Source organism: Ambystoma mexicanum, chromosome 13, assembly GCF_040938575.1.
Source record: "Ambystoma mexicanum isolate Mex_15411 chromosome 13, UKY_AmexF1_1, whole genome shotgun sequence".
Taxonomy (NCBI): Eukaryota; Metazoa; Chordata; class Amphibia; order Caudata; family Ambystomatidae; genus Ambystoma; species Ambystoma mexicanum.
This window is the reverse complement of record NC_090938.1, coordinates 128,056,439-128,074,509: the sequence shown is the minus strand read 5'-3', so window position 1 is coordinate 128,074,509 and position 18,071 is coordinate 128,056,439. Positions and strand designations below refer to the sequence as shown.

General features: G+C 49.1%; 1 protein-coding gene across 3 annotated transcripts in view; it reads right to left on the bottom strand.

The window, feature by feature from the left end:
- The window catches only part of SLC26A8 (solute carrier family 26 member 8), a 3,396,452-nt gene that overhangs the window by 3,266,326 nt on the left and 112,055 nt on the right, over positions 1 to 18,071 (bottom strand). For all 3 annotated transcript variants that reach the window (XM_069633436.1, XM_069633435.1, XM_069633437.1), the window contains exon 2: positions 3,384 to 3,504. The gene's annotated coding sequence lies outside the window, so the exon portion shown is untranslated. The remainder of the gene's footprint in view (positions 1 to 3,383; positions 3,505 to 18,071) is intronic.

The following is an 18,071-nucleotide window of genomic DNA, read 5'->3' as shown; positions in this document are numbered from 1 at the left end:
CCACATCTCTGCACCTAGGGGAGAGAGGAAGAAACAAAAAGGTGAGCAGAAGGACACACAGAAGGAAAGCCTGATTAACAGCCATAATACTTACCAGCTTTTCTTCCAAATTTCGGGTCGGTGCCGCCCCGTTGGCAGGCACCGTACCCCGGCCCCTATGGGGAAAGGACTAGAGACATTTCAGAGGAATGATAAGGACATCTAGAGGGATCGCCCTCATTACTACTCACCTCGGCAGGTTAACCCCTCGACGCATCGCCTTCATTCTGCACCTGAAATAAAGGACAGATCACAGGTGAGAAAGACAGCATAAAGGGGGCCTCACTTGAACTTTGAACTTTCATACTTACGGCGCATCGCTCAGGAAAGTCAAGTGGATTTTGCCAGCGCCATTCTGAAAACCAGTGAAGTAACTGGACGAACGCGCACCCCTGCACCAGAAGCAGGATGGAGAGTTCAACCTTCCAAACCATAAGGTGAGCTTAAACCGGGTTTGGAGGAATAGAGAGGAACGGAGGGGGGAAGGGGGGAGCTAGCACACCATTCTGCAGACTGTTAATCCCCTTTCTCATCTGCAGAAGGATATTCCTACGGGCCAAGGAATCACGATTTGGAGGTCCTGTCCAATCGGTGTTCCGGGTCCTGCGCATCACGCTAGAAGAGGCCGCAGTAATCCAGACTAGATCAGCGCCCCCGTGGGAACCAGGTGGGCGTTACAGGGGAGCGATCTTGAACCACAGCTCCCTGTCGTAGCGTGCCACGATCGCAAGGGCGTTGGCCGCTTTGATGGTCGTCGCCGCTGACAAGCTGACGTCGTCCCATGGTCTCCAGCTTCTTCCCCTCGCCGTCCGGTGGGGAAGTGGAGGTTGATGTTGTCGCCCCTGCCGACTTCTTCTTGGCTGCCGCGGAGACCACTGAATCCAGGGATGGCTGAGCTCTGAGGCACACCAGGACCCGGTACTTCTTCTCATACCGGTCCCTCTTCGCAGGAGCCGTGGACGGGTTCTTGAGTAATGATAGTACTTCGTCCCAGATGTTGTCCAGTAACGGGACTGAGAGAACGATCTTCCTCTTGGCCTCCCGTCGTTGGTAGAGGAAACCTTCCTTCTGCTCTTCGGGACAAAGCTGGAAAAGCTGATGCCCTGGCGATCATGGCGTGAAAGGATCCAATTTCGTCGGGAGGGGAGGCCCGGCCAGGGGCTGATGGGAGATCCATCCCATCGTCACCACCATCGTCGTCCGTCCTGGTCAGCGTCTCCGTTCCCGTCTCATCCCTCGGCAGAGGGTAAGTAGGTGAAGGCTGGAACGGCAGGGGGGGGTATCTTTGCCTCAGCTTGTTCGGTGGGCTCCCCGACAGTCCAGGCACCATTGGATCGTTCCCTGGGGTTAAGGGTAATCTGGTCCTTTATCTCCGTACACAGATCGCCTCCGAGTTGTCTTGTGGCATAGGCATCGGTTGCGACGGGAGCAACGGGCTCCAAGGCCTGCGGTTCCTCGTCGGCTCCGCCGTCGCTCTCTACGTTCGCCTTGTTAGGATCCCTCCCGTAGGACCAGACTTCCTCAAACTTCTTGTCCAGGAACTTTTTTACGCCAGCCAGCTCATCTTCGGAGGTGGTATCTGTGTCCGTTATGGCTACCGTGCCCCCCCCCCTCTTTCTTGTCCTGGGGTTTCACGGGGTCTTCGATAGGTTGAAAAGATGATTCCCTCCGGGGTGGCAGGGAAACTCTAGGCCCAGGAGTCAATTCCACTGGTATAGCCTCCGCAGGCTTCGCCAGGGCCGCCACGACTCCTTCAATCAAGGCCTTCTCTGGGTGAATCAGGGCCTTCACGACTTTGGCCGCCTCTGGGGCCTTCACCTTAGGGGGAGGGTCACCGCCTCGCCCCACCTTGGCTTTCTGCACCGGGATCGACCGGGGCTTCTCCCGAAGCTTACCCGGGTTCTCCAACTTCCTTTTCCCCCCGTGCCAGAGCGTTGGCTCATGGTTGATGGCGTCAGGGACATAGCGCCTAGCGCCCTGCCTTGCAGCCGAGGAGCCCGAGCCAACGGCGCTCCCGGTGCCCACAGGCAGACTCGCGGTGCTTTTCCTTACGTTGGGTCGCCGGAGCGCCCTCAAAAGGTCTTAGAAGACCACTCAGATGACTTCTCACCTGCTGCTGGGCTCTTCCCTTCCAGCCAGTTAGTGAGTCGAGTGACCGTCCTTCAATGTCCGTTCGGACATGTTCTTACAAAACACACAGTCCTTCTCCACATGCGATTTGTCGTCGTGAAGGCAGTAGAGGCACCGAGAGTGCTCATCTTCCTTGAAGACATTATGTAATCCGCATCCAGGGCAGCTCCTGAACAGCTTGGATCCAACAGGCGTCGTGTTTCCTTTGTCCTGGGCCATGTCCACGCGGGGTAGGCCTCAAAGATCTTCTGGAATCCTCCAAGAAGTGAAAACTCGACGAACATTCCCCCTTGAGGGGCGTAGAAGAATTCCGAAATGGGTCCCCGTTGAAGTTAAGTAGAATTGGTGGAGCTTGAGCCTCGATTGACCGAAAATATAAGAGTAAACTCTTTGAAAAAATGCAAAACACAGTAAAAGCTCGAGAGCTATAGCACGAGGACTCCCAACACTTGAACGTGTGGTAAAAATCTGATGATGGCTGCCAGAGGAGGGGCTTTGGTAGAGGGCAGTCATTGGCAGGGGGGCAGCATGAGTCAGAGACCAGTGATTGGTTACTAGTAGAAAGACAGTTCAGAAACGAAACAAACTGATTTTTTCTTTACTGAGGATTCCCAGCCTGACGACGGGGAATATTCATGAGCATGTAAATCCATGCTCGACCCCATGCTGGAGAACTGTTCTTGTAAAGAGGCCATGGGAGATGGAGAAGTGTCCAGAAACATGGGTATATAAGATTGATGTAAAAAAGGTGCTCCAGAAGCTTTGCCAGTATTTTGGAAAACCGTCAACGCCACTGGTCTAGGTACCTGAACACTCATAACAAAAATGTAAGTATAGGGGCCTAGTAGGATGAGGGGAAAGCCCTGTTACAGATAGAATTATTGTGAAATGGGAGAAAAGGTCTTCTTGCACAGAGGTCCCAAAAAGCTCCTGAGGCGATACTGTGAAGCACTTAGAAGTATCAAAATGATCAGCCTCAGAGTCAAATGCCTGCATAGGTTCTGAAGGAGAATTAAGAACACTGTAGAGTATGTGAAGAGTATTTGTGACTAGGTTTATGGAACTAACTTGTAAGGCGGCAATATAGATAGAAGGGGACAGTTAATATGCTGCGCTTGGGTATCTTGAATTACATGCTGTGATTGTGTTGTAGGACAGTGGAGCATAAAAGGAGGAAATGAGCAATGTTTGAGAATCAGACTTCGGCAACTCACCAGTAGTCTCCTGAGATTCTTAGAGGGATGCTATATTTGTTTTGCCAGGTCAGGTGCGGTCACCAATCTTTCCGAAGGCCACTCCATTTTTCGTGAAGAGCACCCCATTTTCTGGAAGCACCTATCATGAAGGAAATGACAGCCCATTTAATAATGAATGTATAAAAAAGGTATTAAAATAAACCCTCACCAACTCAACAAAAAGCAGCCTCCTTTCTTTTCTGCATAACCACATCTTTGCATCACACTCCCAGCATATTTTCCTAATTGATAATTACTGGGGAAAGGGTGCATATATAAGATATGTTTGAGCCAGGAAGGAACTTATCTATAGTGGTCGGACCTTTTCACTGACGATTATGGTCCAATATACTAGATTAAAGGATAACATTATGAGTAAATGCATCCCTTCCCTATGGAGATATATTTCATGTGCTCCATTGTGCGATTTCCATAATACTAAGGTGTTGAAATAAGCGTTTTGGAAGTTTGAAGTGTTCAAAACCTAACCAGGGTCAATATAAAATGACCCCAAAAAGAAATCTGAATACCCAAAACGTGTCCACGGATATCAGTAAAACATATTTACAAACAGAAAATGTAGGTACTTACCTGCAAATGTAGCTCTCCTCTATTGGTGCCTTTTATAGTTTCACATGCGTTTGAATATTTCATGCCCAAATCTCAGTCGGGGAATCTCCGCATTTAAGTTATCATTTGGGACAGGTATTCTACTTTTTGCAAGTGTTTAACCATAGCCTGCTTAATAGGCACCTGGCCCTAAAGGGAACACACACTGGTTCTCCCACCCCTCATCAGCCAATCAGTTCGGATTCCCTGATTTCCAAAACCCTTTGTTTTACACTCAGATGCGTGATGAAAGTTAATACCACTATATATAACTCCAACCCCAGCCTCTTTGTAGATTAGGCGGGGCTATAAAAAAAAAAAAAAAAAAAAAAAAAAGGCACCCTTTCTGCAGAGCTACACTTACAGGTAACCAAATTATTAATCTGAAACACTGGGTCTTTAAGAGACTCACATACTTGTGATACGGCTATAGATAAAAATTAGCATATCAAAAACACATTATTCAAAATCAACCGCACATTATTGTATTCCTACCTGGGATGGGGAGCAGTCTAGGCCATCCCAAAAATAATTTCCAAGTACTACCTGACCAACCTCTGCATTTTATTGTGTTGCGGCGTTAATGCATAATGAATACTAAACATATGCACATTCCAAAATGTTACTGCTTTGCAGATTTCTTGGAGAGAAGTGTTAGCAAATAAGGCAGAAGTCAGGCTTAGTCACTTGTTAAATGTGCCTCTAGACATCTTGATTACAGTCTGCTTGCCTTTTCATAACACCTTATACAGTAAACAATTTATCTTGCTATACCTTGCTTTGAGGTGGGCAGTCCCTCATTCTGATTCGAATAAGCTGTGAAAATTTGATCAGTTTGTCTGAAAATCCTATCCCGATAAGTAGAATCTTAAAGCTATTTTCGCATTCAATGTACGAAGAGCCCCGACTCTCAGGACATTAAGAGAATACTGGTCAGGAGATGCTTTGATACAAATGGAAGTTTGGAACCACTTTGTAATGCAGTACTTTGCGTTGCTACCTGGACAGCAGATTGTGAAAACAAGGCTCCACAGCTACCTGCAATAGCTCTGTGTACCACTGTTGCCTAGCTCACATTGGAACCACCAGGATCACAGGATCATAGCACAAGGTGAACTCCTTCTAAAGCAACACCTGACCTTTTTATTGAAAGAGTTTGCCCCATAGGCTTTAGATGATGGAACCAGATATTTGCATGCCCATGTCAAAGGGTTTTATCAAGTGCCACAATCAGGTCACAAGTGCCACAATCAGGTCTCATTGTTGTTGTATTGACATTCTTTTTCAAGAAAGCCTTAACCACCATAGGCTGAGACGGCATCAGATCGCCATCAACTCCCCCGGCATGTTGATATGATATTCAACTTCAAACTGAAACTACAGGCCTTGCACCTGGTAGTCAGCTAGATAGGAACCCCAGCCTGTAAATTACACCTCTGGCACAGTCACCTGCTGCATTCTCTCTCAAAATGGATAACCTTTCCTCATAATGGACTAATGTGACCACTAAGCCAGATGCTCTCTGGCGCTTTACTACAACTCTGTCTTTCCACTTGTCGTCCGACTGGCACCAATGCAACTTTAAACATGCATGAACGAGTCTTATTTGCACTCTGCAAAACATGATCAAGAAAGCATATTACCCTAAATATTTTTGTACAGTTGACAGATAACTGGCACCTGCGTTCCTATTGCAAAAGAAGAACAAGTTACTTACCTCTGGTAATGTACTTTCGAATGGAAGTTCCTTCCACGTATTCCTCATCTTTGATATTCAATATCCAGCTTCATCTGCTTTGGAAAAAGGTTTTCGGCAGAGGGGTTTGGCCGTACTAAGCTTTGCAGGAGCGAAATTCTACTGTGGGGTAGGCTGGGAGGGCGATGAGGAATAACGTGGGAGGAACATCCAGTCGAAAGAACGTTACCAAGGGTAAGTAACTTGGACTTCTAATGGATTGTGTCCTCCCACATATTCCTCATCTTTGATAGACTCCCAAGGCAATGTTTGTTTTGGTGGAGGGAGTAAGAATGTTATCAATGGTTTTCATGAACCAAATGGAGGACACCGACTGAGGGAAGAATCAAGGCAGTAATGCTTCGTGCACTTTTGTACTGAAGACCACGTAGCTGCCTCACAAATCTTTTTAATAGGAACCCCTCTTTGCAGAGCCCAAGAGGTAGCCATGTCCCTGGTGAATGGGCCTCAATCCTTCTGGAGGATCTTTGCCCGCCAGTCTGTAGCATTCTGAAATTGCTAGAATGATCTTGATAAAGGTGTCCTTTGTTACTGCTGACCCAGTTTGTGACCTGTATAATCTATAAAAAGTTGATAATTCAGGTGAAGTTGGACAATGTAGAAGCTTAGAGCTCTACGTGGATCTAATCTGTGCAACCTCTCTTCCTCCCTGCCAGGGTGAGGTGGCGTGTAAAAAGTGGGTAACACAATCTTTTGTCCTACATGAAAATCTGAAATTATCTTAAGCAAAAATGAAGGCTTAACCCTCAGGATGACCTTGTCCTTGTGTAATACAGTAAAGGGTGTTTTAGATGATAGTGCCTGCAACTCAATCACTCTACGGGCTGAGGTTAGTGCTACTAACAAAACGGTATTGAACGTTAGTAACCATTATGGACATGAATGTAGAGGCTCAAATGGTGCACACATCAGAAAACACCAAATTAAGTTCCCAAACAGGAACCTGAAAAGGAGCTGGAGGGAACACATTGGTGAGTCCCTTCAGAAATTGTATCACCAGTGGTATCTTAAAATATGAATGTTCTTCAAATGAGCACTTAAAGATGGATAGCACCGCCAAATAGCCTTTAATTGTTCCAACCTGGAGCCCCATATTGGCTAGATACAGTAGAAAGGATAACCCCTATGGTGTCTTGCATAGTAAAGGGTCTACATTCTTGTCCCTGCACCAGCTGCAGAATTTGTTCCAACGGCAGCGGTACAAGGACTTTGTTGCTGGCCTTCTGGACAAATGCAAAATCTCCATTACGTCATCTGGGATTGTTAGGCAGAAACCTGTGCAGTTCCCTCTGGGACCACTGCAAAAGATTTAAGACTACAGGTGTTTGGCAGTAAACCCACTTGGTAGCAGTCTGTACCACACAGATTCACTTGGTAGCTGTGGCTGAGCAGTCAGACTTCCCTCAAGAAGAGTTAGGCAGTATACAGAGTATTCACAATAGGTCAAGAGAACACAATAGAACAAGCAAACACTGACCAGGGCTTGGTGTAAGAGATATAATTATTTATTTAAAACCACATCTAGAAAAACACACAGGCACTAATAGGAAGCAATTCAAAAACGCGGTCACTAAAAGATATACACTCCCTTAGAAGAATATTAGACAAGTCTTAAGTAAAGCCCCACTTATTTTCAGACAGCGGTGAGCGCTTAACATAGATGGCACTCTAATAATTCGTTTTAAAAGGGAGAGAAAAGCAGAGAATAAATTGAAACAGATCCCAACACTTTTTCATGAACACAACAAGAGAGGAAGGCAAAGTAACACCGTGAGTTTAGAGTCAGTAGGCCGGATCCACTTTAAGGGGATCAAAACGAAATGTGTCCAAGGTCACATGGTTGCAGTGCACAAGAGTCTTGCAAAAGTTCAAAAAGAGTTGGACCAAAAGAAAGGGACCAGTTAGAGTGTCAAGGCGGCCAGCCCAGTCCAGAAGGTTAAGGGGTTATTATTACCTTGTAGCAATCTTTAGAAAGGGAGGCCTGGCGGACACGGTACCTTAAAGTGGAGAGAATACTCCAGCAGAGGCAGTTGTTCCTGGCAGCGGATGCAAGTCGGTGCTTCGTCTGGGGAAAGAGAGGATCTTGTCGGGAGGAAGACAGGAGTCCGTTGCACTGCCAGGGAAGAAACCAGCCGCAGAGTTCTCAGGTAAAAGGAGCGGTCCTTTTATTCGCGGTCCAGTGGTAAGTGGCTATCCGGTTGCCGGGGTGCTTGGCACGGGCAATTCGACCACAAGAAGGTCTGGGGTGCGAACAGAAGAAGGTAAACTGGTTGTGCCCCCCAGTCAGGGGAAGAAGCCTCTCCAGCCGGGAGATCTTCTCGGTCGTCGGGAAGTGGTGAGTCGGTTTCGCAGGGCTCCACCGGTGGCGTCGTTGTGGTAGGTCGGCTCAGCTTCTCCCTTGTCGGATTCTCAGGTCCTGTGGCGACTTCTGAAGTTACAGTCCCCAAAGCCCTGCTTTTATGCAGCACACGCCCATTCACTCAGCCTAGCTGTCAATCAAACATGCTAAGTGGTGAGCCGGCCGGCTCACCATTTGGGCCAATCACACAAGCGTGCGACTTGAGTTACCAAGGTAACTCAGTCCAGGGAGCCTAAACCCCCTCCCACACCCCCTGTGGTACCCAGACAGAGTGGCACCACTTTTGGAGGCTTCTGTGGAGAAGCCCGCCAAAAAGTGGAACAAAGGGCTCGACTTGGGTTGGAGTCACAGAAGAGAACACAAACGCCATTTTAGAATCGAGTCCTGGCAAAAAATACCAACCGGCGAATTAATATTAAATAAATAAACGGCGGTATGTTCGAGGCTATGAGAATTAAATAATTAAAGTTGGTAGCCTCGAACAATGGGAAAATCCCATAGGGAAATATTCGCGGTCGAATATAAAAAGTAGTATCCACTGCCACCAGCCAAAACTCGATCAGGGGGGACGGAGACGTGCCCCCTCGACTAACAGACCCCGGGGCAATCGAATTGCCCCGACCAGTACGTCCACAATATGATGGTTTGTACTGGTTTCTGTTAATAATTTGGGACTAGTAAAGCCAATGGTGACTTTACATGCCCTGGGAGACAGTAGTCAGTCCCAGGGTATGGAGTCTATGGTGGGGTGTCACTATGACACCGGTGTTACTGCACGGGGTGTGCTGTGTAACACACATAGTAAAAACACATGAGACCCTATGGAGTAAAGGACCCCATAGCCCATAAAACACATTAACAGTCAAAGGAACACCATAAATCATGTCCAAGAGTGGAAGAAAAAGAGTCGCACTCTTGGCAGGAGAAAAAAACAAACTCCAGAAATCCAGCAAAGCTGCTGGGGGACTCACTAGGTTAGGAAATTCAGCCTTAAGAGAGAATTCTCCCTAACAGGGATGTCACAATCCTTGTATCTCAGCCTCTCACAAACCATGGGTGAAGGCTGAGTTTCTTGACCTACGGATGGAGAACCCGACCCTCCTCTCCTGAGAGAAGGTCCTCTCTTTGTGGACGACGTATTGGAGGACAGATGGACCATGTCCAACACATCCTCCTGGCCCAATCCGGGGCAATTAGGATCATGGATCTCCTGAACTTTCTCAACCTCCTGATCACGTGAGGAATGACGGGGACAGGAGGAAACTCGTATAGGAGTGGAAACTCCCAGTTCACCACAAACATGTCTGCTAGAGCTCCTCTTGGAGGAAATTCCCTGGAGCAGTACAGTTTGCACTTCCGGTTGACATCAAGACATCTTGTCCACACACTCCACCTATTCCCTCCTTTCCCCTACTTCCTGCTCTTCCTCTGGCCCTCCTGCAGCCACCCCTCCTCCCTCCTTCTCCCCTTTTCTCCCCAGACAAGGTTTCTAGACAAGTCCGATCTATGAAAGTCTCGTCAAAACAGGTTCACCCCTGTTCCTCCAAAACTATCAAGGACCATATCGACTCCCTGGCTCCTGCCCTGGCTGATTTCTGCAACCACTCCTTCGTCACTGGAGTCTTCCCAACCCCCCTGAAGCACTCCCTTGTGCACCCCCTTCTCAAGAAACCCTCTGCCGACCCCTCCTGCCCGGCTAGCTATCGCCCAATTTCCATCACTCCCTTCCTTGGTAAGCTCCTTGAGAAACTGCCCATTTCCCAGCTTAATCTTCACACTGAAGCTATTGGCTGTCTTCATGACCATCATTCTGGCTTCAGAGCTTCCAGAAGCACAGAAAATGCTCTCCTGAACATCCGTGAAGACCTGCTCTCCAATCTTGACTCTAACACCCCTTGTGTCCTCATCTTGCTTGATATCTCTTCTGCCTTTGACACAGTCAACCATGCCATCCTGCTCAACCACCTCTGTGATAACCTGGGAATCACTGGCGTGGCGGACTTCTTTCCTCTCCGACCGACCCTCCCAGGTCCAACTTGGGTCCTTCCTCTCCGATACCCTTCTCTCTACCTGTGGTGTCCCCCAGGGATCTAACCTCTCTCCCTGGCTGTTCAACCAATATCTGGCACTCCTTGCCCACCGCATCGCCACTCTCTGCCCAAATTTCCAGTGCTATGCGGATGATACCCAGCTCATTTTCAGGCTCCCCTCAGCCTCCTCCTCTCCTTCCCTCATCTCTGACTGTCTTTCAGCTATCCAGGAATGGTGTGCCGCCAATGACCTCTGCCTTAATGCCAGTAAGACCAAGATTCTACTCATCGGCACACCCACTTCCTCCTTCCCTGCAGCTCTCTGGCCAGCCTCTCTTGGCCCTCTTCCTGCTCCCACCTGCAAGGCTAAAAACCTCGGGGCATCTTCGATTCCACTCTCTTCTTCTCTCCTCACATCTCTGACGTCTCTAAGAGGTATTCTTCCTTTCCTCTCCTTCCCCCAGAGCCCTGGTTCTCTCTAGGCTGGACTATTGTAACAGTCTCCATCTTAATCTGCATGCCCCTACTCTCCGCCCTCTTCAACTTATCCAGAACAGGACTGCGAGACTTATCTTTGGCCTCAAGCCAAGGGATCGCATCTCTCCAGGACTGAAATCCCTGCACTGGCTCCCAGTGGCTGCGAGGATTAAGTTCAAAACCCTCTGCATTGTCCACAAGGCTTTCTGGCGCCTGGGGCCGCATTACCTTCAACTCTCTCTTCCCAAATATCTTCCTTCTCGAGCTCTTTGCTCATCTGCCTCCAACTCCCTCAGGGTCAGTCGCTTCTCCAAGCAATGAGTTGGTGGTAGATCTCTCTCTTCAGCAGGGGCCTCCCTGCCTCGCTGAAACTTGAGGAGAACCATCTCCGGTTCCGGAAGCACCTCAAAACCCTCCTCTTTGCCTCCGCCTTCTCTCCCCTGCTGAACTCCTGGTTGAAACTACACTGGTTTACCTGGCCACCCCTCTGTTCTTGTGCCCAGGCCCTGCCAGCTGCACACCGCACTGCCTCCCTGGCAACCCCTTGGACTGTTTCTGCATCCCTACAGTCCCTCTACCAGAACTTATGCCTACACTTACCCCGTACTTGCCACAAGCTGGCCGTTTTATGATCTTATTTATTCTACTATCCTTGTACTGCACTTTCCCCTCTGCCCTTCCCCACGCAGTTTCCCTCTCCCTCCTTCCCTGCACTTGCGCGATTTGAATGACACCTGGCCTAGTAAGATCGTTGTCTGTCCTCCCTTGTTCACCCTCCCTTGCCTCGTCGCGCCTTGAAACACTTGTGTATAGGCGCGTTATAAATGCCATATCATATCCACTTGAGAGGAAACTGTACTCTACCTGCTCAGAGCGTCCGCCGCCATGTTGTCCTCCCAGGCTAGGTGAGCTGCAGACAGGGAGATTCCTTCTTGTATTGCCCAGAACCAGAGCTGCATTGCCTCTCTGCACAGTGGTAGTAACCCTGCACCTTCTCTTCTGTTGAGGTAGTACATGGCCACTGGGTTGTCCGTAATTAACAGGGCATTCTTTCCCCTTAGAGGGCAGAAAAACCCTCAGCGCAAGTCTGATTGCCCTGAGCTCCAAAGTTTTGTGTAGTTTGGACTACGATGGAGACCAACAACCGCTGATTGTCAGATCGTTGGCATGGGCTCCCCAACCCATGAGTGAGGCATTCGTCACTACTGTCATCTCTGGCCATGGTTGCCAAAAAAGGTTCTCTCTCCAGAATATTGTCCTCGCAGGCCCAATACAGTAGATCCTGTGCAACCCTGCTTGGATCCTGAAGTAGGTCTGACATGTTGCCCGAGAACAGCCCATTGAATGGTTCTCATTCTCAGGCCAGCCTCTGACACCAGAAAAATGCAGGATGCAATGAGGCCGAGCAACCTCAAAAAGTCAAAGGCCGGAAGACGCTGGGCACTCTGAAACTTGGAGACAATCTGCAAAACATCTTGAGCCCTCACCTCAGGTGGCAAGCTCTTTCCCAAGGATGAATTTGAGCTTTTGAGAGGGGGTCATATGGGACTTTTTGTAATTGAGGGAGAAGCCAAGTCCGTGAAGAGTGTGGCAGGTGACGTTGAGATGATCGAGGACTTGTTCGGGAGAATGTGCCCTGATCAGCCATTCGCCTAGATAGGTGTAGACGTGAATCCCCCCTCTCCTGAGACTTGCTGCCACCACTGCCATTAGTTCAGTGAAAACCCTCGGGGCAGAGGTCAGCCCAAAAAGGCAGAATTCGAAACCGATAATGAGAACAGCCAACAGCGAGCCTCCACTATTTCTTGTGTTCAAGGTGAATTGGCACATGAAAATAAGCATCCTGAAGGTCCAATGACACCATCCAATCATGGAGTTGGAGGGCCTGAATGATATGGCCAAGTGTGACTATCCTGAACTTGTCCTTCCTGAGGAACTTGAACAAGTATCTCAAGTCCAAGATGGGTCTCAGACCTCTGTCCTTCTTGGGTATTAGGAAATATAGAGAGAACCATCCTTGGTTTCTCTACACTACAGGTACCGACTCTATAGCACCTTTCTCTAGCAGGGGCAAAATTTCCTGCACAAGGAGTGGATCTGGAACCTTCAAAGAATGGTTCGCCGGTGGATTGTTCTGAGGTCTCTGAATGAAGGCAGGCAGTAACCTTGGGCTATGGTTTCTAATGCCCAAGCATCCAAAGTAATGTCTTGCCATTCTTTCAGATGCTGAGACAAGTCTGCCTCCCACTGGGGTTTCGTGACTCAAGACCTCAGAGGTTTTGAGACAGCTGAAGCAGTAGCTGTTGGTAAAGATGCCCCTGCATGAGCAGGCTTTGCACCTCTCCCTCGTCCACCACGAGGTAATCTTCTTTGGCCTCTTTGACCAGCTATTCTTCTTGCTCTTCCAACTGAGGATTATTAGTGAAATGATCTACCCAACCAGGAAGGGCCACTGGGGCGAAAGGGCTTAGGCTGTAATAGCGGCACCTAAAGATTTGGTTTCCGCCTTCGAGGTCTACAGCTGCTCAAGGCTTTCGTCAGCCTTGCTGCCAAAAAGGTGAGACCCGTCAAAAGGCATGTTATTGAGTCTAGATTGCACATTCGGTGCTATTCCAGACTTCCTTAAACATGCAAATCTACGTATTACGGTGCAATCCGCCATTGCTCTGCTGATGCCATCAGCAGAATCCAGACCTGATTGAAGAGACTCGCACATGGCTTCTTTGCCGTCTCTAACAAAAGCCAATAAACTGTCTCTTGCCTCCCCCTCAGGAACATGCTCAGCCGCCATAGAAATAAAGTCCCATAGAGTGAATGAAAATTTTGCTAAGGTATGTGTGGAGTTGGCTGACTTTAGAGCCATGCTCCCCACAGAAGAACAAGTTACTTACCCCTGGTAACGTTCTTTCCACTGGATGTTCCTCCTTTGTATTCCTCATCTTTGACATGTAATGTCCTGCTTCAGAAAAGAAATTTCAGCAGAGGGCGCAGTGCGTCGATGGTGCCGAGTCAATGTCCCTCTAAGGCCTCCGTCAAGGGCGACATTGTCGGAGGGTATATGTAGCACGCGCGGCACCTGTTGGACTCATTTCAGTTTTCCTCCTCTTGAAGGAGAGATGCCCATAACTACTGCTATAACATTACTCAGCCTTGGTGGAACAGAAGCTGTAATAGCAAGGAATTCTACTGAGGGGTAGGTTGGGAGGGCGATGAGGAATACATGGGAGGAACATCCGGTCGAAAGAAAGTTACCAGGGGTAAGTAACTTGTTCTTCAAATGGATTGTGTCCTTCCACATACTCCTCATCTTTGACAGATTCCCAAAGCAATATTTATGATTGGAGGAGGATGTAGAATTTGTATATTTAAGCATGTTCAAGGTCAGAGCAAAGTACTGCCTTGCCAAAAGCAACATTGCGAGCATGGAAAGCATCCAGAGAATATTGTTTCGTAAACGTGTGTATTGACAACGACGTTGCAGCATCACAGATATTTTTAATAGGAACACCCCTTTGAAGGGCTGTAGATGTAGTCATGCCCCTGGTGGAATGAGCTTGCAAACCTTCAGGAGGGTCTTTACCTGCCAGTCTGTAGCATTCAGATATGTTAAGAATGATCCATCTAGACAAGGTCTCTTTGCAAACAGCCTGGCCTAGTTTGTGTCCTGTATCCTATAAAAGTTGGTAATCAACTCTGAACTTTGACATTCTGGAGATGTAAAAGCTTAATGCTCTCCTAGGGTTCAACCTATGGAGTCTTTCCTCTTCGTTACCAGGATGAGGTGGAGATAGAAAGAAGGCAGAACAATTTTCTGACTTAAATGAAAGTCTGAAATTATCATTGGCAAGAAGGAGGGTTTTACCCTTAAAAAACCCTGGCCTTGGGGGATCCCAAGATGGCCGCGATGCTCTGAACACCGGGGCCACAGAGCTCCGGCCCCCCCCCTCCCCCGAGACCCTGTTTGTTGCCCATCTCTCCGGCGCAGCCCACCCCAGGCGATGGAATACAATGGCGGGGGCCCGAGGAAGCAGAGGAGCTACACCTGAGCCTGCCCCCATGGCACTTCTGGGAGCAGATGCTGGACATCGGCGGACCGTGACCGAGAGGCAGCCCCAGCAGGATCCGGCATACCGCGACTTCTGCGCGCATGGGCGTGGCGGCATCAGAGCAGAGGACAGCCATAGGCCCGCAGGCGGCCGAGGAGAGGAGGTGGATCGCACCTCGGGAGAGTGCGGCGGACGCGGCTTTGGGAGGCTCCTCCCCACCCCCGCGGCTTGTTGGGAAGCAGCATGTCCACCAGCATTGGAGTAATCTTGAGGGGCTGGGGAGTCGGTCCGCGGCGACCTGCCCACGCAGGCAAGAGGTACACCAGCCGGCAACGGAGGGGGTGCTCGGTGGAGGCCTCGGAGGAGAGAGGCAGGGCCTGCGGGGAGCCACCCCCTCCGTGTCAATGTCAGCAGCGGCGACTGTCTGGATCCGGACCGGCCCGCAGCATGGGAGCTGGGGAGGCTGTCAGGCCCCTCTGGGAACAGCACCACAGATACGGTCGCCGCCTCGGTGGGGGGGGGGGGGGGCAGGCCCTCCACCCCCGGGCAGTATGATCATTCCCATCCACGGAGGTCTCTGCATTGGGATCTAGCGGCTCCCCCCACTCGTCTCTCAGTCATTGAACTACAACCTTCTGTGGCCCCCTTTCTCTCGGCACCCACCACTCCTCGTGGTTGAACTGGTTGGCGCAGAAGACTATACAGCCTGGGAACTGAAGGGGTGAGCCGGTGGTCCCTTCTCTGCTTCCTAGCACTTTGGGCGCCCCATTCAACTTTACCATACTAACGCACTCAGCAGATCTCCACTCAGCTGGGCCTCGCCCGGGGCCTGGGGGGGTTGCGGCGGGGCGCTGGGGACTGTAGCTACCATCGGACCCTTGGTCCCTCAGATCGGCATCTAGTTATTACTATCTGGCCCTGCGGGGATCCCGGAACTCCAGTTTCTGACCACGCCATCCTGAGCATTCGACAGCATGTCTAAGAATAAAGCCAAGGAACCCCAGGCCCCCCAAAAAAGACCCCCCGAGGAGACCGCAGAAGAATGCTCTCACTATGCTACGGGCCAAAGACATGGAGGACTCCCAATCATCATGATCTAGCGAGTGCCCCTCAGGGGACCGTTAGGCAGAATCCTGTGCAGTTCCCTTAGGGAACACTACAGAAGATTAGGACTACAGGTGAGAGCAATAAATCTCCTTTGGTATCAGTCTGTACCACAAAGATTTAGTTGGTAGCTGTGGCTGAGCAGTCAGATTTATCTCAAGAGGGAGATGAGCAGTATTCAGGGTTTACACAATAGGCCTACAGTACTATGGCACAAGGAAACACCGACCAAAGCTTTGTATTAAAAAGTATATATATATTTATTTTACACACTTCTAGTAAAACACATTCATCACGGTCATCAAGCAAGTTAAAATAAGTCAAAGAAAAATATACACACTCCCTAGATAAATTGTAGACCAAGTGAACCCGAGTGAAAACTGAGCAAAACAGCACAGTGAAAGCCACACACAAGGGATACTCTAGCAATTTCTCTCAAGGGAGGGAAAGCACAAGTTATACAGAAATAATCTTCTTACACACCCTAGCAACACTTCCCATAGGTTTGTGAACCAGTTTAAGCAAGACAGTGCATCAGTATAGGAAATACTTCAATGAAAACTGAGCAAAATGGCATTTCACAGGTTTTAAAAGGGGGAAGAAAGGGGTAGTTATAAGAAGTAGGTGCACCAACACAGTTCTAATTGAGAAGCAATCTAAAGAAGGCAGTTCTAATAAATGTAGCCAGAGTCAATAGGCCTGTGCCAGAGTCAGTGGTACAGGACAAGGGCCCACGAGCAAAATGTTCTTGTAGCTGCAGTCAGGTGTTTGGTTAACGATTTCGAAAAGGTTGATGCAGAAGGTGAAAGACAATGTTAAGAGAGAGGGGCGGCCAACCCAAAAGGTAGGTTAAGGATTTAAAACGCCTTTAGAGCTACTGCGAAGAAAGGGCGCCCTGGCGAGACAATGTACCTTTAAAATGAAGAAGTGGCTCCTGCCGTGGCAGTTGTTCCCGGTAGTTCCTGCAGTTCGGGGGATCCAGCAGATGAAGAGAGGCTCTCGTCAGAGGAAGGTTTGAGTTACTGCACTACCCAGGGATGAAACTAGCTGCGATGCTGCCCGACAAATAAAAAGGTACGCTCCTTTAAATCGTGGTCCGGGTGGACGGGTGCCTGGCTATCCGGTCCCCAAGGACAGGGTACTGGCGATTCGACCAAGGCAGGTCCAGGAAGGCGATTGGCAAACTGGTTGGCCCCACCAGTTCAAGGGAAGAAGGCTTCTTTCAGATGAAGATCTTCTCTCGTCGTGTGGAGAAAAGTGGTGAGACGCTGCAGCAGGGCTTCACCGGTGGTTCAGTCGTTGCAGTGGTCTTTGGCTTCTCTCCTCTTCGGCTTCTTAGTTCCAGTGGCAACGTCTTGCTCTTCCAGTCCTCAGGACCCTGCTTTTATGCAAAAAGATCCCCATTCATACAGCCTAGCTGTCACTCACACAGTGAAGTGGTCATCTTGGCGGGAGACCCTCCAGCCTATCAGGATAGAGTGCGACATGGGTTGCTGAGGCAACCCTGTCCATGGGTCCTACTCCCCCATCCCACACAATGGACCCACCCCAGACTCAGAGACGCTGAAAGGAGGGCTTCTTGGCAGAAGCCTGCCAAAAGGACGAACAAAGTATCCCCAACCTGGGTTAGGAGTTTAGAGAAAGATACGAGAAAGAAGTTATGTTAAAGTTCTGGCAAATAAAACCTACCGGAGTAAAGTTAATATTAAAATACACCGGCGGTATGTTAGAGGCTGTAAGAAAAAGTGGTAGCCTCGAATAATGGGAAAATCCCATAGGAAAATATTTGCGGTCGAATATTTTTGGTAGTAACCACTGCCACCAGCCAGAAACTTGAGAGAGGGACTGTACGGTACCCTTTCGAAAATGAACATAAGGGAAAAACTATTAACCCTTCCCAGTACTTCGATAGTAAGATGGGTTGTACTGGTTTAGTTCACAAAAAATGACTAGTAAAATTGACTAGTAATGTCAATGGGGACTTTACATGCTCTGGGAGACAGTAGTCAGTCCCAGGGTATGGAGTCTATGTTTGGGGGTCGCTACGACACCCCTGTGTCACTGCACCTAGGGTGCTGTGTAACACATGTGAATAAAGATGGTTCCTATGTAGGTGAGAGAAATCCCATAGACATTAAAGAGTGGAAAAAGGGATCTCACAGCAGGAAAAAAGAAACAAACCCTTCAAGTCCAGCAAAGCTGCTGGGGGACTCTATAGGTAAGGGAAATTAGCCATAGAATGAGAATTTTCCCTAACACGGACCCTCCGGCGGACACGAACGCACT